The sequence below is a fragment of the Mustelus asterias genome, chromosome 7, assembly GCF_964213995.1.
Source record: "Mustelus asterias chromosome 7, sMusAst1.hap1.1, whole genome shotgun sequence".
NCBI classification, from domain to species: domain Eukaryota; kingdom Metazoa; phylum Chordata; class Chondrichthyes; order Carcharhiniformes; family Triakidae; genus Mustelus; species Mustelus asterias.
Window position 1 is genome coordinate 117607978 of NC_135807.1, and position 24586 is coordinate 117632563.

Here is a 24586-nt window from a genome sequence, read left to right on the forward strand (position 1 = left end):
CTCCTGCCCCCCCCACCCTCAACTCCTGAAGTCACCTAAGGCGGAAACAAAAAAAAAAGCATCATTAACATAAGCAACAATTTTCAGAAAAAAACATCAGGAATACTCCCCAAGACAACTTGGCATAAGTTTAGCCAATCCAGCGACTTCTGAACTCTGGTGAAATGTCTCAACTTCTTCTGAAAATAAAGATTCAGGTCGGGCTGAGGTGAAAAGCAAACCCATCAATCCAAGGTCGAGTTCTTCCTCGGTAGCTGTTGTACTCTCAGTAAAATGTCTCAACTCTGAGAAATCTGTTGAGAAATCTTTCTCCCACCTCTTACCTTTCCCTCAATGTTCCAACCTTTCTTGTTATTCTCTTTCTTTTATTGATACTAATATGGTTATTGATTTGCCTCCTGGATTAGTTTTTTCATTCATTCGTGGGACACGGGCATTGCTGGTTGGCCAGCATTTATTATGTGGAGATGCCGGCGTTGGACTGGGGTAAACACAGTAAGAAGTCTAACAACACCAGGTTTAAAGTTCAGCTTTAACCTGGTGTTGTTAGACGTCTTACAGCATTTATTGCCCATCCCTGAATCCAAGTGGCTTGCTAGGTCATTTCAGAGGGCAGTTGAGAATCAATCACATTGCAGTGGATCTGGAGTCACATGTAGGCCAGACCAGATAAGGACAGCAGATTTCCTTCCCTAAAGGACATTAGTGAACCAGATGGGTTTTGCCAACAATCAACAATGGTTTCATGGTCATCAGTAGATTCTTAATTCCAGATTTTTTTTATTGGAATCAAATTCCACCATCTGCCGTGGTGGGATTCGAACCCAGATTCCCAGAATATTTGTTGAGTTTCTGGATTAATAGTCTAGCGATAATGCCATTCGGCCATCGCCTCCCTGTTTTATGCAGTTCTGCCCACTTTTTTTCCACCTCTATCCCTCACTATGTCTAGTCAAGTTTCATCACACCAGCTGTTGCACATATTGCTTCCCAGATCCTTGCATTTGTCCATCTCCTTATCTTCCTCAGGTCACCCCTTTCTCTGAGATTTACAGGGCCTTGGGAACTCAAATACACAAACATGTAATGGACTTGGCTGCAAGTTGTCTCTCTCTAGCAGACACAGGAGCCCATTTAAAAACAACAGATTAACACCTCTGTACAACAGAGAGACATTTCAATTGAATGTGTGGAGCATTCACATGATATTAACACTGTGTCACTGCAAGATGCATGTTCGACAAAGCTGTGCTTCATGTCTATTATTACAGCCGGATTTTTACTGTCCCGCCCACCACGGGAATCGGAGTGGGCGAGGAGTGGACCATGGAAAGGTCCGTTGACCGCGGGTGGGATTTTACTGTTTTGGGACAAGCAAGGCTGTAAAATCTCACCCCATGTCTTCATTGATCCAACCTCTTCTTTCATTTTTTTGGAGCATGCACTATAGGTGCATTTAACATCATAGATAGCACTGTAATAGATCAAGGGTGACTCGATGAGGCCTAAGTAACAAAAGGCTTTATTGCCAATGAACAAATAATATATACACCTAAAGGGTCTGACAGAATTACTATGTGATTGTATGCTACTCTTCCCTGACTCCAACTGAGGATCCTTCCGGAGGTGGGACATGTGCCCTGGCACTCGATTGGCTCAGTTCCCCACCCTGACACTTCAAAGGGTCCATCTTGAACACAAGGTCCTCAGGGAACCTTAAAGGGGGCATGACCATCGGGAATCATTTTCAGAAAACCATCAGGGATATCCCCAAGGCAACTTGGGATAGGTTTAGTCAATCTGGTCACTTCTGAACCCTGATAGAATGTCTCAACTCTGGGTTAGGTTCATCTGGAAATGAAGAATTAGATCAGACCTAGGTGAAAGGCAAACTCATCAATTCAGGGTCGAGATCTTCCTCGGTAGCTGCTGTATTCTCAGTTACTGAAACAACTGGTTGCTCCAGATGGTCTGCATGTTTCTTGGTGTGACAATCTTGTAAGTTGACGATATAGGAGACCGCTCTTGTCTTTTCCATGATCGTACCAGCCACCTATGCTGGTCCCGCTGCAAAGTTTCTGACTGTGATAAATCCTCAATTTGGAAAACTCTTGTTGTTTTTCCTTGAGTCATGATTTCCTTTCTGAGAGGCTTGCCTAGCCTTCATCCTCCCTGCCAAATTTGGGAATATCGTGTCCTTAAGACCCATTAGTAGCTCTTGTTTTAAATCCCTCCATGGCCTTGCTCCTCCCTGTTTCTGGAAGTTCCTCCAGACTCATAATCCCCTGAGATCCATGCGTTCACCGAATACTGGCCTTTTGAACATCCTTAATTTTAATTGTTCTTTATTGATTGCCTGGATCTTAAACTCTGGAATTCTCGCCCTACATTGCTCTCCTTCCCTTTCCTGAAATAAGAGCATTTTAAAAACTTTATATGAAACCAAAATGTTGCGGATGCTGGAACTTGGAAATAAAAAAGATAACATGCTGAAACACACAAGAGGTCTGGCAGTACCTGTGAGGAAACTGTGTCACAGTCCTGAAAATTTAACCCTGTTTTTCTCTCTCCATGGAGGCTGCCAAACATCCTGAATGATTCCAGCATTTTCTGTTTTCCTTTTAGTCCTAAAACCGACTACTTTGACCACACCTTTAGTCATCTGATATCGCTCCTTCGCTGGCTTGATGCCTTACTTTTTATAATGCTCCTGTGAGGTGCCTTGGGATGTGTTATTATATTAACAACACTATACAAACTTATGTTTGCTCTTAGTGATGACACTCAGTGCCTTAGAATTGCTATTTCACTAACCAAACTGTTTCATGATGTGGAAGTGCCGGTGTTGGACTGGAGTGGGCACAGTAAGAAGTCTCACAACACCAGGTTAAAGTCCAACAGGTTTATTTGGAATCATGAGCTTTTGGAGCGCTGCTCCTTCATCAGGTGAGTGAAGGAGCAGTGCTCGAAAAACTCGTGATTCCAAATAAACATGTTGAAATTTAACCTGGTGTTGTGAGACTTCTCACCAAGCTATTTCAGTGCAGTTATGACACTATTGACAGTGAGGAAAATTGTCCAGCTATGTCCAATGCATAAAAAAACAAATTAAATCTGGCCAATTAGCCCTTATCTGTCTCCTCCCAATTATCAGCAAAGTGATCGAAGGCAAAATCAATGATATCATCAAATAACAGCTACTCACCAATAGACTGCTTGCCAATACTCAGTTCGATTAGCCAACATTGCTCAGCTGTAAACTCATTGCAGCCTTTAATTTGGGCATGGAACCAAATATCAAATGTCAGAGGAGAGAATACCTGGCCTTAACATTCAACTGAGCGGAGCATTCTGGGGCCTTGGCAGAATCGATTCAAGGTAGTTGTATCTGCTGGAGGCCATTCTTTAATTCCCAAGAATATCATGAGAATCATAGAGATATACAGCCTGGGAACAGGCCCTTTGGCCCAACTCGTCCATGCCGACCAGGTTTCCTAAACTGAACTAGTCCCATTAGCCTGCGTTTGGCCCATTTCCCTCTCAACCTTTCCTATCCATGTAACTGTCCAAATGTCTTTTAAATGTTGTAATTGTACCCCTTCTACCACCTCATCTGGCATCTCATTCCATAGACGCATCAACCTCTTTGTGAAAAAGTTGCCCCTCAGGTCTCTTTAAATGTTTCCCCTCTCACTTTAGACCTATGCCCTCTAATTTTGGACTCCCCTACCCTGGGGAGAAGACCTTCACTATTCACCTTATCTCTGCCCCTCATGATTTTTAAAATCTTGATAAGGTAACCCCTCATCCTCCTATGCTCCAGGGAAAAAAATCCCAGCCTTTCCGTTCTCCTTATAATTCAAACCTTTCAGTCCTGGTAACATCCTTGTAAATCTATTGGGATTCCACACAAAAGCATTCTGGACATTAATAAGTATTGAACATAAAACATTTCTTCTAAAAAAAAGCTTGCAAAGCCAAATATCGTTTAGAATTGGTTGGCATTGAAAGCTTGTTTCCTGATAAACTTTCAAGAAAAAAGTATCAAATATTTATCCTTCGGTCCACAAAAGTGCTTAAAAATGGCTGATACGTAATAACTACTTCTATATTGTATTTTTAATTAAAAAATAACAATTGGGGTAAATCCCTTGGCAAGCCTATTGAAAAGTCAGATACCCATGTGAAGTAATTACTTCTGGTACCTTTCATTTCATTTTGAGCGAAGGAAATAAAACTGGAGAGAGAGAGATGATTGCTAACCACAAGTAGATAAGGCATATTTCTGTATTGTTGCAATTCTGTTGTTCCATTGTGCATTGTGGACTTTGAATCAATCAATACACGTATGTTTCAACAAGAGTGTGTGCCACTATTGGAAATCTGATTGATGATTCAAGTGGCACAGTAAGCACCAGGGCTGTTGCTGATGCCCTGAGGTGATTGTGGTGATTGTCCCTTTAAGGTCAACACGGGGTCACTTGGTTGGAAGGACCAATTGTGACTTAGAGTGGGTAATCATCCCATGGAGTGAAGCTCTCTCTCAGGCAGAGGACACTCTCAAGGCATGTAGAAGACATTTAGGGATTGGGGCAGCTGGTGGGCTGCTCCAAGGCACAGTGGAGGAAGTGGGGCGGGAGGGGTGGTGTGCTGGGGGTGGGGTGGGGGGTGGTTGGAGAGGGGGTGCTTGCTCTGGACAGTTTTTCTTTGTTAATAAATACTACTTGTGTTCCTGATGAAATCTGTAGCATGCACCATTACATGCCCAAAAGAAAATGGAGTCTGCACGCTCTCCCCGTGTCTGCGTGGGTTTCCTCCAGGTGCTATGGTTTCCTTCCACAGTCCGAAAGACATGCTGGTTAGGTGCATTGGCCATGCTAAATTCTCCCTCAGTGTACCCAAACAGGCGCTGGAGTGTGGCAACTGGGGAATTTTCACAGTAACTCCATAGAATAATAGAATCCCTGCAGTGCAGAAGGAGGCCAATCGGCCCATCGGGTGTGCACTAACCACAATTCCACCCAGGGGCTATCTCTGTAACCCCATGTATTTACCCTTCTAATCCCCTGATGCTAAGGGGAAATTTAGCATGGCCAATCCACCTAACTGCACATCTTTGGACTGTGGGAGGAAACTGGAGCACCTGGAGGAAACCCATGCAGACACGGGGAGAACGTGCAAACTCCACACAGAAGGTGACCCGAGGCCGGAATTGAACTTGGTTTCCTGTGAGGCAGCAGTGCTAACCATCGTGTTGCCCTTTATTGTGGTGTTAATGTGAGCGTACTAATAAAATAAATTTCAAACTTTAAAGATACAAGCAGACACACAAAACAATACCAGCCAAACATCAAGCAGCAGAAATGTCATTTATAGTGATTTAGAATAGAACTCATAGCAATACAAATATTAGAAGGGGCATGTTTCTGGGCACTGCTAAAAAAGATGAATGACATAAAATGGAAGATGACACTTCGGGCCCGATTTTACCATTGCGTTGTGCCCGTTTTCGGGTGCGAAACTTGGTAAAGTCGGGCGTGAGGCGAATAGCGTGATCCACGCCCATGCTGTAATCGTAACCATGCCCAAAACGGGCGCGACATCAATTTGAATGCATTTGCATGCATATAAATTGACTTAATAAGCTGGACATCCAATCTTACCTGCATTTCCCCCTTTACCATCGCATTCGCCCATCCAGATTGTTCTCTGGTGGGGGCGGAGGGCGGAGGAGGCAGGTCAGATGGTTCTGGTGGGGGGTGAGGGGGGTGAGGAGGGAGGCCAGATCGCTGTCTGGCGGGGGTGGGGGGGGGGTGGGAGGGGAGGCAAGATCATTCTCTGGTGGTGGGGGGGGGCCCGATTGTTCTTTGGTGGGGGGGGGGGGGGGAGGAGGAGGGCCAGATCACTGTCTGGCGGGGGTGGGGGGGGGGGGGTGGGAGGGGAGGCAAGATCATTCTCTGGTGGTGAGGGGAGGGGGGGGCGATTGTTCTCTGGTGGGGGGGGGGGAGGAGAAGGGCCAGATCGCTCTCTGGTTGGGGCAGGGAGGGTGAGGGGAGGGCAGGGGGGATCCGCTGGCACTTTGTGAGTGATCGGTGGGGGGGGGGAAAGGGGGCAGGGGGTTGCAATCGGTCTGGGTAGAGGGGGGGCTGGGTGGATAAGGGGGACAGTTATGTTGTCAGGATGGGGCGATGTCTGTGGGGGCCATCGCTCCCGGGCCGCTTTATCCACTTTTTGCGGCCCAGGAACGGTATGACAGGGGAGCGATTTTCACTTTGTTTTTTCACTGTGCATGCTCAGTTGAAGGCTTCAATCGGAGCAGCAGCGTTTCGGGCACGATAAGCCCCGCCCACAGCACAATTCAGACTCACGATTTTTTTTTCAAGTTCAGTGCGTATGGGGGCCCCTCAGAGCAGTTTTCCAAGTCGGATCTGAATTGCGCCCAGATCCAGTACTTAGAATCAAAATAGTAAAATCGCCCCCTCCATCTGCATTGTTCGCAATTTAAAAGTAGCATAGGATGAAGATATTCAAATCTAATGGAGAACCAATTCAGACTGGCAAAGAGAAATCGGGAGCCATCAAGAATTATACATCCACAGCTGATAGTTTGAGGGACATGTTCTTCTTTACATTGTAAAAGTAGCCGTGAGTGTTCTGGGATCGGAGTATACAAGTGCAGTTCTCAGCACTTCTCCTGAATGAGTCACATCAAGCCTGCGACCACACATTACCCGAGTTATCGTTCCCCAAAGGGAATCCACCCTACAGTTAGCATGCCGATAATCCATCCTGCCAAATGGTGGGAAGCTCAGCATATCACCGCAAAATTAAAAGCTTCTAGTTTCAGTATATACAGAAAATATTCTTGTGTAAAAACGCACACCAGTGCCAAACCATTTAAACTGACTTTATTTTGTCACTCTGTCAGTCTACATCCTGTAAATTATGTCCTCAAGTGTGGGGCTTTGTGCATGTAGCAAAGTATGTATGTAATAGATCAGGGGCATAGATTTAAGGTAAAAGGGAGAAGGCTAAGAGGGGAATTAGGGGAAATCTTTTTCACCTGGAGGGTGGTGGGAGTCTGGAACTCACTGCCTGAGTGGGTGGTCGAGTCATAAACTCTTGTAACATTAAGAGACATTTAGATATTCACTTGCATTGCCGTAACCTCCAGAGCTATGGGCCAAGCACTGGAAAATGGGGTTAGTGCCGTTAGATCTTTGTTGACTGGCGTGGACATGATAGGCTGAATGGCCTCCTTCTGTGCAATAAACATCGATGAATTGATGAATCTATGAATCTTATTTGCAGCTGGCCTGACTGCCACCCGGGATGGATATAGACAGCGAGTATCTAACAGTGGATTGGACAATGCATTACAAAAATATAGGGCAGGATTTTCTAGCACCCCTCCCACCCCCCCCCGCCCCCCACCCATGGTATGTTTCTCAATGGTGGGAGGTGGTGCACCATCGGCCATCAGTGGAATCTCCTGGTCCCGCCGCTGTCAATGGGAATTCCCATTGAATCAACCTCCCCTCGCTGGGAAACAAGTGAGACCGGAGATTCCTGCTGGCATGAACAGCTGGAAGATCCCGGCCGTAGATTCAATACTTGGCAATGCCTAATGAACCAGCCAAGCATTTTGAAAACTACCCTCAAACTGATGGGAAGTGGACATCTTGTGGATGTCTCACACCACTTGCTTCAGTGCACTGAATTGTGGGATCAGAATCTGCTCTCCAGATAGATCTGCCACTGTGTTAATGCATGCCAGAAACAACTTTGCATTGATGTGAAGGTGAAAGTCTATTAAAAAACTCATAGCTCAATTTGTGAAAATGTAGCTTTCGCATGATAAGTTACAAATGGATAGATTCTTACAACCAATGAAAACTCACCTTTGGAAACACACCTTACCTTTCTGCCAGTTCTGTGAAAGTCAACCAGGTAAATCGTACAGAAAAAAGTAAAGTTTATTTATTAGTCACAAGTATTAACACTGCAATGAAGTTACTGTGAAAATCCCCCAGTTGCCACATTCTGGTGCCTGTTCGGGGACACTGAGGGAGAATTTAGGATGGCCAATGCATCTAACCAACACGTCTTTCAGACTGTGGGAGGAAACTGGAGCACCCGGAGGAAACCCATGCAGACACAGGGAAAATGTGCAAGCTCCACACAGACAGTGACCCAAGCTGGGAATTGAACCCGGGTCCCTGTGAGGCAGCAGTGCTAACCACTGTGCCACCGTGCCGTCCCTTATAACAAATATAGTCTTGATAAAAACTGCAGGCCAGACAGATGGATTTCCTGGTAACAAGCCTCCCTCAGCTCGAGCAATGATTGAGGAATCAAACACAAAATTCTGCATACCTGCTTTGTTATCTGATTCCTAATTTTCCTTTAGCAGAATTGAACATACAATTCAATTCTCTGATTTGAACTAGATTCCACCCAAAATTCCAAAACTCTTTATTTTATTTATGGTGCCATTGGCGCATTTGTTGCCCTAATCCTCAATTGCTCTTGAACTAAATTGCTTGCTCGGCTACGAGAGAGGGCCATTACAAGTCAGCAACATTGCTGTGGGTCTGGAGTCACATGTAGACCATACCAGATAAGGATGGCAGATTTCATTCCCTCAGGAACATTAGTGAGTGAGATGGAGTTTTTATGACAATCAGTAACAGTTTCATAGTCACCGTTACTGAGACTAGCTTTACAATTCCAGATTTATTATTAACTGAATTTTTTCCACCAACTGCAGTGGGATTTGAACCCATACCATCAGGGCTGTTCTGAGATAGTCGTTCTGGCCAGAATTCTCTGCCTGTTCACGCCAGCGGGATGTTCTGATCCTGCTGGCAGCACACCCCCACCCGTGGGTTTCCCGGTGGTGTAGGGTGGCTTCAATGGGAATTCCCATTGACAGCGACCTGACCAGAGAATCCCACCCCTAGTGAATGGCGTGCCGACTCCCACCGCTGACAAACATGTGGCTGGGAGGCCGGAGAATCCTGCACTCAGCCTTTAACTCTAGACGTGGTAGTTGATTAGTAGACAAACAGCAAACATACTCTGGTATCTACTTAACACTAGATTATTGGTGCTGCATCTAAACAGGTTACAGTGTAGGCATGTCGCTCCAAGGCATGATTACAAGCTCTCTCTCTCTCTCTCTCTTGAGCTTAACACATAACTGACTCATGTCAGTGATACATCATAGATCAGATATTAACATATCACACATGTTAACTCTTTATACCACATTGGCCTCTGGATTCTAGACACCACCACCCACCCATCTCCTCTCATCTTACTGTTTTCTAATGTGTACAAGTGATTGCTGAAAATGTCTGCCTGGATTTTAAAACTTTAACATCTTCCTCTTATTTGTCTCTGGATTACTCAAAGTTCTTGCCCCAGACCAAGCGCATGGACTAGGAACCAAGGCATAGCAACGAAAGAAATTAAACCAGAAGGACCATCTGACATCAACCTAGGTACTGGAAAAGATAATGGCAAAACAAACAACCCTGTCAACACTGCAAAGTCCTCCTTACCAATGTCTGGGGGCTAATGCCAAAACTGGGAGAGCTGTCTCGCAGACTAGTCAAGGAACAGCCTACTCATTCTCACAGACTTATACTTTACAGATAACACCCCAGACACCACCATTACCATTCCTGGATATGCCCTGTCCCAATAGCAGGACAATCCTAACAGCGATGGCGACACAGTGGTACACAGTTGGAAGAGACTTGCCTTAGGAGTCCTTAATATCGACTCTGGACCCCATGACGTCTCATGGCTTCAGGTTAAACATGGGCAAGGAAACCCCTTACCGATTACCATGTACTGTCTTCCTTCAGCTGATGAATCAGTACTCGTCCATGTTGAACGCCACTTGGAGGAAGCACCAAGGGTGGCAAGGGCACAAAATGAACTCTGGGTGGAGGATTTCAATGTCCACCACCAAGAGTGGCTTGGCAGCAGCACTACTGATCGAGCTGGTTGGGTCCTAAAGGATATAACTGCTAGACTGGGTCTGCAGCAGGTGGTGTGGGAACCAATAAGAGGGAGTAACATACTTGACCTCACCCTTACCAATCTGCTGCAGATGCATCTGTCTATGACAGTATTGATAAGAGTGACCACCGCACAGTCTTTGTGGAGATGAAGTTGCACCTTCACCTTGAGAATAACCTCTATTGTGTTGTGTGGCACTATCACCGTGCTCAATGGGACAGACTTCAGACAGATCTAGCAACTAAAGAACTGGGCATCCATGAGGTGCTGTGGGCCATGAACAGCAGCGGAATTGTACTCCAGCACAATCTGTAACCTCAAAGCCTGTCCCCATTCAGCCATTACCATCAAGCCAGGGGATCAACTCTGGTTTAATGGAGAGTGCAGGATGGCTAAACAATCCCACAACCAATGGATCAGATCTAAGCTCCGCTGTCCTGCCACATCCAGTCATGAATGGTGGTGGGCAATTAAACAATTCACTGGAGGAGGAGGCTTCACAAACATCCCCATCCTCAGTGATGGAGGAGCCCAGCACATCAGTGCAAAAGACAAGACTGAAGCATTCGCAGCAATCTTTAGTCAGAAGTGCCAAAAGGATTATCCATCTCAACCTTCTCCTGAGGTCCCCAGCATCACAGATGTCAGTCTCCAGCCAATTCGATTCACTCCACATGATATCAAGAAATGGTTGGAGGCACTGGATACTGCAAAGGCAATGGGCCCTGATAACATTCCGGCAATAGTACTGAAGACTTGTGCTCCAGAACTTGCTGCCCCCCCAGCCAAGCTCTTCCAGTACAATTACAACACTGGCATCTACCCAAAAATGTGGAAAATTGTCCAGGTAAGTCCTGTACACAAACAAAAGCAGGACAAATCCAACCTGGCCAATTGCCACCCAATCAGTCTATTCTCAATTATCAGTAAAGTGATGGAAGGGGTCATCAACAGTGCTATCAAGCAGCACCTGCTCAGCAATAAGCTGCTCAGTGACGCCCAATTTGGGTTTCGCCAGGGTCACTCAGCTCCTGACCTCATTCGTTCAAACATGGAAAGAAGAGCTGAATTCCAGAGGTGAAGCGAGAGTGACAGCCCTTGACATCAAGGCCCTATTCAACCGAGTGTGGTATCAAGGAACCGTGGCAAAACTGGAATCAATGGGTTTCAGGGGGCAAACTCTCCACTGGTTGGAGTCATACCTGGCACATAGGAAGATGGTTGTGGTTGCGTGGTTAGTCATCTCAGTTCCAGGATATCTCTGCAGGAGTCCCTCAGGGTAGTGTCCTAGGCCCAGTTGCTTCATCAATGACCTTCCCTCCATCATAAGGCCAAAATTGGGGATGGTTGCCAATGATTGCACAATGCTCAGTACTGCTCACGACTCCGCAGATACTGAAGCAATCCATATTCAAATGCAACAAGGTCTGGACAATATTCAGACAAGTGGCAAGTATCATTTGCGCCACACAAGATGCACTGCAGAAATTCACCAAAGATCTTTAGACAGCACCTTCCAAACCCATAACCACGTCCATCTAGAAGGACAAGAGCAACAGATACATGTGAACACCACTACCTGCAAGTTCCCCTCCAAGCCACTCACCATCCTGACTTGGAAATATATCACCGTTCCTTTGCAGTGACTGGGTCAAAATCCTGGAATTCCCTCCCTAACAGCATCATGGGTCAACCCACAGCACGCGGACTGCAGCATTCAAGAAGGCAGGTCACCATCACATTCTCAAGGGCAACTAGGGATGGGCAATAAATGCTGGCCAGCCAGCAACACCCATATTCCATGAATGAATAAAGAATAATCTAGGATTGAGGTGGATGGAATAGCATGCCAGTTTATGGATCCTGTTCCCAGCATGTCTCGGGGTCCAGTCCACAAGGCAAGCAGAGAGCCACTCATTAAAAACTTTGTGATGCAAAGGTAAAGGACGCCCAGGGGGCAATTTATTTCTTGGAGGCAGCACCCAGTTGCCAACTGTGGTGGGAGTGGGGGGAAATGAATAAGGGGGCAGTGTTTCAGGAAGGCCTGTGTCCTGCCTGCCTGAAAAAGGGTGCCCCATGGAGGCATTCTTTGTTGCCCACCATCTCCAGACACTACTCCTCCCCAATCACCATTCCCTCTCACACTGCTTTTATTCATTTTTTTACTCAATTTTTAAAAGAATTGTTGGTGAGAGGGTACCTGCATGTTGAATGCGCTTCTCATTTACTTACCCGTGACTGTAACTTTGATCACCTCTCAAACTGGAAGATCTCTCATTGGCTTTTCAGTTTCTGGAGCTCTCTCTGCGACACTCAGTTGGTCACAGAATCTGTCTCCAAGCCAATGAAGGGGATGTCCCGCTCAAAATGCCAAAGACTGACCGGGGCAGATGTAGAACCTGGAAACAATCCCAACTCCAGTTCACCATCCTCAAAACAAAAAGATAAAAAACACCACATTTCTTGCAGGCTAAGTGGTAGCACTTTTGCCTCCCTATTGGAAGGTTGTGGTTTAAGTCACATTTCAAGGATTTTAGCATGTGGTCCAAGTTGAAACTTGAGTGTACTTTTGAAGGTTCCATCTTTCAAAGCAGACATTAAACTGATGGCCCATCTTCCTCTTTGCTGAACATAAAACTGCCACGGTTTTATTTCAAAAAGCAGGACAGCTCTCCCTGGTCACCTGGTCGATATCTAGCTGTCAACCAACATTACTAAGACAGACTATCTGGTAATTATCTCATTGCTGACGTGCGTCATTGCGGTACCCAAACTTGCTGCTGTGTTTCCTACACTTACAGCACTGATTACACTTCAGAAGTACATCAATGGTTGTAAAGCACATTGAGACTTCTTGAGGTCACAAAGGTTATATAAATGCGTGTTCTTATTCTTTGCGATCCCTGTGTGATTTCGGGGCCACTGACTGTGGAATTTCATAAAGAAACATTCAGCATTCTGAACTTAATATCACGAACAGTAACATCAAGGGTCATATTAAAGCTGACAATGCTTATATATTTTTTTCTGCAGTGCATCAGTTTCACGTTTAAGGACAGAGGTGTGTCCTCATTATTGGTCTTTATTGAACTGATCTTAAGATGGCAGCCTCCAGAGAGACTGCCTCACGGCATAGCCAAATGACTACAGCAAGCCAGGTGGGAGATGGAGTACTTTTGCATTTCAAAACCTAAACAGCATCATGCCATGCTGGCTCTATCTTCCACTGGCTTTGCCCTTTTGAACTTTGAGATTGGAATTCCAGTGGCCTGTGCGATTTGCTTTTCAGTTTCACTTCGAGCGAGGTGAAATAGGAATAAATTAGTTGTCTCCTCATTTGATGGAAAGATTGTTTACAGGCAATACCCTTTTTTTAAATAAAAGTAGAAAATGCTGGAAAAACTCAGCAGATCTTGCAGCATCATTGTTAGTGATAAAACAAGTTTTGGTTTCAATTCCAATGTGATTCCTCTTCGAAACCACAGAAGAGCCATTTTGGGCTCAAAATGTTAATTCTGCTTCTCTCTCCGCAGATTCTGCCAGGCCTGCTGAGTTTTTCCAACAAATTTTGGGTGGAATTTTCCCACCCAACCCGCTACGGGAATCATAGCGGGTGGGACACGAACCATGCAAGGGTCTGTTCACCTCCGGTCTTGGGGCCAGAACGGCTGGAAAATCCCGCCCTCTGTTTTTATTTCAGATTTCCAGCATCCACAGTATTTTGGTTTTATTTTAGTACCCTCCTTTAAATAACTTCTCTATGGATTATAAATCTTTAATAAAACTACTTTTTCTCAGCCATAATATTCATTTGCTGCTTAATAAGCAGTTTGATGGAGAGAAAAAGCCTGCAGGATTTCACACTAGTCTTGTTACTCTCAATGTAAATCACACTGCCATCTCTATATGACATAAGCATCACCATTTTCAGGCTTTGTAAGGAAAAAAAAATGAAATCAGAACAGATTTAAAATTTATTACGCACTGACCTGATTGTTTTCAACTTTTTTTTCTCTGTAATATCTGTCTTTATAATTAAAATAATTGTATCTGCACAATACTCACAGAGTGGACCAGCCGGAAGGTGTGCAAAGCAATCATTTACAAGATGTTGATTCATAAGTCATAAAAAAGCAAGCAATTAAAAGGCAAATGCATGCAATAACCATTGCTATCTCTGAAAAAAATCTCAATTTATTGCAAACACAACTAAACAAAATCAACAACACGACCTAATATCATAAACCATTGACGCATTCCCCATATACATTACTCAAACATATTTAGCTGACCACTCCCCCCCCAACCGTCACTCACCGACTTCAATGTGATTCACTCATTTAAGAAATAGAATGAGATGTTTTACTGACGTGTGCTAAAGCAACGGGTGGAAGCTTGTTGGATACAGGCAAATGTGAATCAATGTTGTTTCTTAAAATCAGTCCAAAAGGATATTATCAAATTTGAATGAATTCAAAAACAGACATTGGGTGGGATTTTCCAGCAGTTCCTGGTGGTGGCATCTTGCAGTCCCACAGCAAGTTCCCCGGTGGCGCAGGCAGACGAGCCATATAAAATATCATAAATCTTGGCAGACCCAGAAGATTCCACTTGTGGCTAATGGTGAGCCGTCTCTGCCATAGTAAACACCGTGGGTGGGTGGCAGTGGGGGGCGGGAGGGGGGGGGGCAGGAATTCTCGAACACTGACTCTCTCAAATCCTCAAGGTGTTAAACCACAACACAACGGAGGGGATTTTCCGGTCCTGTCCTTAGTGGGTGCAAATCCTGTTGTGGTTGAAAATGCCCCAATGCCAGCAATTAAGGAGGTAGGCAGCTAGGAAGAAGGCCCAATGCCCCAAAGCCCCGATGCTGGCATGGAATGGGCAGGGGGAGGTGGGGTCATACTGATGCCAGAATAGTTTGGTGGGTGGGGGTGAACCGAACCTTTCGCGGTTGGAGGAAAATTGGCCCTCCATCTTCGAGGGTAGGCGGTTCTCCCCTTGTCAGCCAGGGGTCAGGATATTCCTGGGCGAGGGTCAGGGGGTGTGAGGAGGGGGACTGTCACTTCACTTTGAGATTGGGGTACTCTGCTGACATCTTTCGGCCCCACCCCTCATATACGATGGTGCAAAAAACACCCTCTCCTGCTTTATTTTGCCGAAGTGTGACAAGACCTGTCTGTTTCTCTAGGGAGAAACACACCAGTTTTCAGTCAGAATTTGACACTGCCACCTTTTGGGAAAGTTCTGCTCAGCCTGTTGGAATCAATATGAATGCCGCCCTCATTTAGAAAAGGATTTGGAGTTGTAGAAAGTCACATGATGACACGTTTTCTGTCGGTTTTCAAAATCAATGCGATGCCGTTTGCAGGCTACCCCAACAAAAGCTAAAGTAGATGCAAGTATTTCAATCAGTCAAGGTTAATCAACAGCAATACCTTGTAAGCGGGTGATCCCAGCAGAGAGAAGGACTCCCTTAACCAGTTCCAACTTCAAACTCGTGAGCACCAATCTCCTCAAATTAGCTCTCACAGCCTGCTCTGAATTCTTCCTTTTACAAGTTTCATGTTTCAACATTAAAACATCAAAACCATCCAAGAAAATACAGGCCTGCCACATGGGAGCCGGAGATTATAAACCAGGGACTGAAATAGTTTTAAACTGTGACAGTTCATCACCTGTAACTAATCTTTGTGTTTGTGAGAGTGTGAGCAATGTCACATTTAATTTGTGGTAAGAGTGTGAGAATAAATACCGTTCTTTATTTTAAAATACAGAAAGCTTGCTGCTGGAATTATTTAATTAGGATGCACTGTCCACAAGTAAAAAAAAACACTCACCACCATTCGTCAACTACTGATCATAGGAAGTAAAGGAATATAAACATTCTGGACGCGATCGTACCGGCTATTCACACCCCACTGCTGCTGCAAATGAGGACGAGGAATTTGGCACTCAATCAAATCTACGTTTGTTGCAGCGGGACTAGAAAATCCCTCCGGTGTGAACAGCCATAAGATTCCACCCTCTGTCCATGACACACTTCTCTAAAATACCTTATGAGCACACAACCCCCTTTTCTGGGTAATCTGTCACTCCCAACCATAAATCTTACAACTTGCATGTTCTGACCCCTACAGGGGAGTTGGTTGACTGCATCATCGGGCCTACTGCATCCAAACCTGCGGCATTCAGCATCACTGAAGTCGTTGAAGATTATGGTGTGCATGGTGTTCAATTGTTTGATTGTTCTCTGTTTGTTTATGTTTGGTAACTGTTGTATGCTTACTGTGCTTGATTGGTTAAGGCAGGGTGTGGACTCTGAGCAAAGTAAACAGACACCACAGAAGCTACATGAAGTTGACCTGGAAGCATAGTGCAGGCATCTTGAAGAAATGATTTAAAACTCTTGCGAATAGAGCTATTGCAAAACTAGTGTCATCTCTGAATTGTATATCTTAGCTTCTCACTTACCCTCATCCTACAATCTGGCATGATATGTAAGATGCTGATGGTGTGACCATAGACCTCTTGCTTATCACTCAATTTAGCATTGGCCATGCTAAATTCTCCCTCAGTGTACCCGAACAGGCACCAGAATGTGCTGACGAGGGGATTTTCACAGTATTTCATTGCAGTGTTAATGTAAGTCTGCTTGTGACATTAATAAATAAATAAGTGTCCCTGCACATTTTAACCTCCAAGTTGGAGAGAGTGCTGACAACACAAGAAGTGATATCACTGAGGGTGTAGCCACCGAGGGATCTGAATTGATCACGATAAGGATATGGGCGGCACGGTGGCACAGTGGTTAGCACTGCTGCCTCACAGCACCATGGTCCCAGGTTCAATTCCAGCCTCGGGTCACTGTCTGTGTGAAGTTTGCACTTTCTTCCTGTATCTGCATGGGTTTCCTCTGGGTGCTCTGGTTTCCTCCCACAATCCAAAGATGTGCGGGTTAGATGGATTGGCCATTCTAAATTCACCCTAGTGTCAGGAGGGACTATCAGGGTAAATGTGTGGGGTTACAGGAGTATGGCCTGGGTGGGATTGTGGCCGGCACAGGCCCGATGGCCTCCTTCTGTACTGTAGGGATTCTATTTGCACACCTAATCTCTCATCTCTCAATCTTTTCTGATTTGAAAGCTGCGGCCAATGCAAACATTATCCCCCTCTCCACTCAGCACAACCCAACTCTAGTCCCTTTTTCATTTTGGAGACCAAGAACTGGAATCTTCACTGTAAGTGGAGGAAGACAAAGGCGTGGAAGATGAAGAGACACTGTGGTCCAATCTCTCACTTGCAGCCACCAGCTAAAAGGCTGGTGCCACACATATTCAGAGAATAGAATCCCTACAGTGCAGGAGGAGGCCATTCAGCCCATCAAGTCTGTGCTGACCACAATCCCACCCAGGCCCTATTACTGTAACCCCACACATTTACCCTGCGAATCCCCCTAATACTAGGGGCAATTTAGCATGGCCAATCAACCTAACCCGCACATCTTTGGAATGTGGGAGGAAACCAGAGCTCCCGGAGGAAACCCATGCAGACACGTGGAGAATGTGCAATCTCCACACAGACAGTCACCCAAGGCCGGAATTAAACCCGGGTCCCTGGCACTATGAGACAGCAGTGCTAACCATTGTGCCACCGTGCCACCCCGATATTGGAGTGACTTGAATCGAGGAGTGATCTACATGTGTTGTTGACACTGGGTACAAGAGCCGAAGGAGAGGATAGCGCATGACAGCATGAATTAATTCATATATTTGGATTGGAATGTGAATGTTTTGATTATTTTGTAATTTTGTGTCGTCAGAAAAAGGATAATATCATGGTCAGTGATCAAGGAAAGGTTAGCAGTGTGGGACTGTTGTGAATGGCGATGGGTTTTTGAGATTACACAGTAAGAAGTCTAACAACACCAGGTTAAAGTCCAACAGGTTTATTTGGTAGCAAAAAACTTTTTTGAGGTTACAGCATTGCTGCTAATGTTTTCATCACATAGAACCCAAGCACAAAGGGCTGCAGCATAGCCTCCTGTCCTCTTCCCATTCCTCCACTTTCTTATTGCATTTCCTCCTCCTTCGCTTTGTGTTCTTGCTTCACAGCTTCTCATCTGATCAGTGACGGTCAAGGCTGCTTCTTTATCACAGGTTATGTCTGCCATAGTTGTTGATGTCTGTTCACCTGAGTGCTGTGGTGTTCCTCAAGAGTAATCAGGTAGCAGGTGCATTCAGATTTTAAGGATTGCAAGCGATTGGCGCTTGCTCTACCGAGAGTTGGCACACCACCACCGAATGCACTACCACCTGCTTTTGGAAGCCCACTGCCATTTAATACTCATTTGAGCAATGATTGGCAGTGGGCAGGACTTCCATCTGCCCATGGAAGGAAGTCCCACCCATGAGAGTTGTCAGCCAATCAGATTGGCTGGAAGCTCTCCGACCTTACCAGGTACAGCGCTGCAGTGGCTGGAAGAGGTACTACAATGCCCTGCCTGGAACTAAGTCCCAGGACCATTGTAAAGGTAAGTCACAGGGGTCCCAGTGATCCCGGTGTGTGAGGCCAAGGGATGCCATGGGAAATTGGGAGGAGGGTGGGAGGCAATTGCAGTGTCACTGGAGTTTCAATGTCCTGGAGAGGAGGGTCTCGAACTCTGAAGGGGCCTTTAAGGGAGGTAGCCCCCTTCCTGCCCAATATGGGAAAAGTTTTTTTGTCAGTTTCCCACCCTATTCGCCCCGGCCCCCGCCAGCATAAAGATTGAGGCTGCGGTGATGGGGGTGGGGTGAAAGCCCCTAATATGGCCACTAACTGGTCTTTTCAGGGCCTTAATAGGTGAAGGGGTGAGTTTTCCATTCAAGGTCCGGCCCACCCAAGCATGAAATTGCATCTGGGTTTGGCCATGTGTGCTCCTCGGGAGAATCCCATCCGTTCAATTTTACAGCCCTCCCCTATCTGCTTCAGAACCCACCTTGAGGGAAGCTTAAAATTCTGCCCCAGGAATAGACTCTCTACACTATTCCATCTGACAGTTCAACTGTAGAGCTGCTGTGCATGTGGGTCCCAGAATAGAGTCATAAATCATGACATAAGTGGGTAACTCTTGCCAACCAGTAACTAGTCTTTCACTTACCAGGATGGGTCAAATACAGTGTGTATAGAATAAAGAACAAAGAACAAAGAAAATTACAGCACAGGAACAGGCCCTTCAGCCCTCCAAGCCTGCACCGACCAGGCTGCCCGACTTAACTAAAACTCCCTATCCTTCCAGGGACCACATCCCTCTATTCCCATCCTATTCATGTACTTGTCAAGACGCCCCTTAAAAGTCACGACCGTATCCGCTTCTACTACCTCCCCCGACAACGGGTTCCAGGCACCCACTACTCTCTGTGTAAAAAATCTACCTCATACATCTCCCTTAAACCTTGCCCCTCACACCTTAAACCTATGCCCCCCAGTAATTGACTCTTCCACTCTGGAAAAAATCTTCTGACTATCCTATCAGTCCATGCCTCTCATAATCTTGTAGACTTCTATCAGGTCTCCTCTCAACCTCCGTCGCTCCAGTGAGAACAAACCAAGTTTCTCCAACCTCTCCTCATAGCTAATGCCCTCCATACCAGGCAACATCCTGGTAAATCTTTTCTGTACCCTCTCCAAAGCCTCTACATCCTTCTGGTAGTGTGGCGACCAGAATTGAACACTATATTCCAAGTGCGGCCTAGCTAAGGTTCTATAAAGCTGCAACATGACTTGCCAATTTTTAAACTCAATACCGCGGCCGATGAAGGCAAGCATGCCATATGCCTTCTTGACTACCTTCTCCATCTGCATTGCCACTTTCAGTGACCTGTGGACCTGTACACCCAGATCCCTTTGCCTATCAATACTCTTAAGGGTTCTGCCATTTACTGTATATTTCCTATCTGTATTAGACCTTCCAAAATGCATTACCTCACATTTGTCTGGATTAAACTCCATCTGCCATCTCTCCGCCCAAGCCTCCAACTGATCTATATCCTGCTGTATCCTCTGATGGTCCTCATCGATATCCGCAAATCCACCAACCTTCGTGTCGTCCGCAAACGTACTAACAAATCCAGTTACATTTTCCTCCAAATCATTTATATATATTACAAACAGCAAAGGTCCCAGCACTGATCCCTGAGGAGCACCACTTGTCACAGCCCTCCATTCAGAAACGCACCCTTCCACTGTTACCCTCTGTCTTCTTTGACCATCAGGAGGTGCGTCAACAACAAATTCATCAACCGCACTCACAAGACAGCCCCGAACATCACCCAAGCACAACGCAACGCCATCCGTGCTCTCAAGATCAACCGCAACATTGTCATCAAACCAGCAGACAAAGGAGGGGCCATCGTCATACTGAACAGAACGGATTACTGCAAAGAAGTGTACCGACAACTAAACAATGAAGAACACTACAGACAGTTACCCGCAGATCCGACCAAAGAACACACCCGTCACCTCAACACTCTGATCAAGACCTTTGATCCGGACCTTCAGAGCACCCTCCGTGCTCTCATCCCACGTACTCCCCGCGTTGGAGATCTCTACTGCCTCCCGAAGATACACAAGGCAAACACACCCGGCCGTCCCATTGTATCGGGCAATGGGACCCTGTGCGAGAACCTCTCCGGCTATGTCAAGGGCATCCTGAAACCCATTGTACAAAGAACCCCCAGCTTTTGTCGCGACATTACGGACTTCCTACAGAAACTCAGCACACATGGAGCAGTTGAACCAGGAGCACTCCTCGTCACAATGGATGTCTCGGCACTCTACACTAGCATCCCCCACGATGATGGCATTGCTGCAACTGCCTCAGTACTCAACACCGACAACTGCCAGTTTCCAGATGCAATTTTACAACTCATCCGCTTCATCCTGGACCACAATGTCTTCACCTTCAACAACCAGTTCTTCATCCAGACACACGGAACAGCCATGGGGACCAAATTCGCACCTCAATAAGCCAACATCTTCATGCACAGGTTAGACCAAGACTTCTTCATCGCACAGGACCTTCAACCGATGCTCTACACTAGATACATCGATGACATTTTCTTCCTTTGGACACATGGTGAATAATCACTGAAACAACTATATGATGACTTCAACAAGTTCCATCCCACCATCAGACTCACCATGGACTACTCTCCGGAATTCTTGGACACATGCCTCTCCATTAAGGACGGTCACCTCAGCACCTCACTATACCGCAAGCCCACGGATAACCTTACGATGCTCCACTTCTCCAGCTTCCACCCTAAACATGTTAAAGAAGTCATCCCCGACAGACAAGCCCTCCATATACACAGGATCTGCTCGGATGAGGAGGATCGCAACAGACACCTCCAGACGCTGAAAGATGCCCTCATAAGAACAGGATATGGCGCTCGACTCATTGGCAGTTCCGAAGCACCACAGCGAAACGCCACACCGACCTCCTCAGAAGACAAACACGGGACCCAGTGGACAGAGTACCCTTCGTTGTCCAGTACTTCCCCGGAGCGGAGAAGCTACGGCATCTCCTCCAGAGCCTTCAACATGTCATTGATGAAGATGAACATCTCGCCAAGGCCATCCCCACACCCCCACTTCTTGCCTTCAAACAACCGCACAACCTCAAACAGACCATTGTCTGCAGCAAACTACCCAGCCTTCAGGAGAACAGTGACCACAACACCACACAACCCTGCCACAGCAACCTCTGCAAGACGTGCCGGATCATCGACACAGATGCCATCATCTCACGTGAGAACACCAACCACCAGGTACACGGTACATACTCTTGCAACTCGGCCAACGTTGTCTACCTGAGACGCTGCAGGAAAGGATGTCCCGAGGCATGGTACATTGGGGAAACTATGCAGATGCTGCGACAACGGATCAATGAACACTGCTCGACAATCACCAGGCAAGACTGTTCTCTTCCTGTTGGGGAGCACTCCAGCGGTCACGGGCATTCGGCCTCTGATATTCGGGTAAGCGTTCTCCAAGGCGGCCTTCACGACACACGACGGCGCAGAGTCGCTGAGCAGAAACAGATAGCCAAGTTCCGCACACATGAGGACGGCCTCAACGAGATATTGGGTTCATGTCACACTATCTGTAATCCCCACAGCTTGCCTGGACTTGCAGAGTCTCACTGGCTGTCGTGCCTGGAGACAATACACATCCCTTTAACCTGTCTTAATGCTCTCTCCACTCACATTGTTTGTACCTTTAAGACTTGATTAGCTGTAAGTATTCACATTCCAACCATTATTCTGTAAACTGAGTTTGTGTCTTTATATGCCCTGTTTGTGAACAGAATTCCCACTTACCTGAAGAAGGGGCTTGGAGCTCCGAAACCTTGTGTGGCTTTTGCTACCAAATAAACCTGTTGGACTTTAACCTGGTGTTGTTAAACATCTTACTGTGTTCTTTGACCGAGCCAGTTTTGTATCTGCCTTGCAAGCTCACCTCTGATCCCATGCGACTTCACTTTCTGCACCCGTCTGCCATGAGAGACCTTGTCAAAGGCCTTACTGAAGTCATGTAGACAACATCCACTGCCCTACCCTCATCAATCATCTTCATCACTTCCTCGAAAAACTCGATCAAGTTCGTGAGACACTACCTCCCCTTCACAAAACCATGTTGCCTCTCACTAATACGTCCACTTATTTCCAAGTGGGAATAAAGCCTGTCTCAAAGAATCCTCTCCAATAATTTCCCTACCACTGATGTAAGGTTCACCGGCCTGTAATTACCTGGATTATTCTTGCTACCCTTCTTAAACAAAGGAACAACATTGGCTATTCTCCAATCCTCTGGGACCTCCCCCGTAGCCAGTGAGGATACAAAGATTTCTCTCAAGGCCCCAGCAATTTCCTCCCTTGCCTCTCTCAGTATTCTGGGGTATATCCCATCAGGCCCTGGGGACTTGTCTTCCTTAATGTTTCTCAAAAATCCCAATACCTCCTCCTTTTTGATCTCAACATGACCCAAACTTTCTACACATCCTTTCCCAGACTCATCATCGACCAAGTCCTTCTCTTTGGTGAATACTGATGCAAAGTACTCATTTAATACCTCGCCCATTTCCTCTGGGGGCTCCACGCATAGATTCCCTCCCTTGTCCTTGAGTGGGCCAACCCTCTCCCTGGCTACCCTCTTGCTCTTTATATATGTATAATATATAATACTACCACAGAATGAATGTATTGTGACTGATGGTTCCTGGGATAATGGGCATTTACCTACGTGATGCACTTGCCTGTGATCACATTCCAGTCGCACAGTGAAGGAACAGAATTTCTATGAGTTGATCAAACTGGCAGTGCATGCATGAACAATATGCAAAGCAATATGAATGCAGTCAGTGGCACTCTCTGCCATGGGTGGCATGGTGGCGCAGTGGTTAGCACTGCTACCTCACAGCACCAGAGACCCAAGTTCGATTCCCGGCTTGGGTCACTGTCCCTGCAGATTCTGCACGTTCTCCCCGTGTCTGCGTGGGTTTCCTCCGGGTGCTCTAATTTCCTCCCTCAGTCTGAAAGATGTGCTGGTTAGGTGCATTGGCCATGCTTAATTCTCCCTCAGTGTACATGAACAGGCGCTGGAGTGTGGTGACTAAGGGACTTTCACAGTAATTTCATGGAAATGTTAATGTAAGCCCACCTGTGACACTAATAAATAAATTTAAATTTAAACCATGGGAAAGTCTAGTATTCCTTCTCCCTGCTTTTTTCCCACTAGATAAAAATGCTTCTGCATATCAAGAGCCTTAGTGATTTCCTTTACACAGGAGTGTACTTTAAGCTGTGAGATCATGCTTACATCTTCAGCAGTACGGCTTTGAAAGCCAAAAGCAATGCAGTCCTTGCTCAGCCTTAACGCTGCAGTTGTAGCTGCAGCACTTAGAGGATTTCAGTCATTATTTTTTATGTGAAGTGAGTATCTCTGAGACATTGGTACGCACTGAAGCTCCAGTAAGGAAATTGTTCCCTAAGGAATCTTTCACAATGTGGTGTCCAGGTTGGTGGGTTGGGCAGAAAACCCCACCCTGCACGTTCCTTCCCCGCCATAGAACTTCATCTCAATTCGGGAGAATTCCACCCATGTTTTCCATTTGAAAGAAATACTCTTGAACCGATAAGTCAATTTCTGATCATTTCCCAGAAGCAAAGATTTGGGGGTTAATTTGGACTTTGTATGACTGAGTAAAATGTGTGATATCGAGTTGGTAGCTCACTTTACACCTCTCCTAATCCACGTCAATGCTAATAAAAATATGGATTGATGTCAAATTTGCTGATTTGCTATCACCTGTTTTCCAAAAAGACATAAAGTCAAGATGTAACTAACACCTAACATCCACTGATCACATCTAACTCAAAGCTACCTATTTGAACCACATGGAAAACACATTTTACTGGTGTTGGATATCCAGCTAACCAAACATCCTACTAGATCGCAAGGCAGAAAAATCAATTAAAACACACTCAATTGCATTTCAGCTGGTTAACGTAAA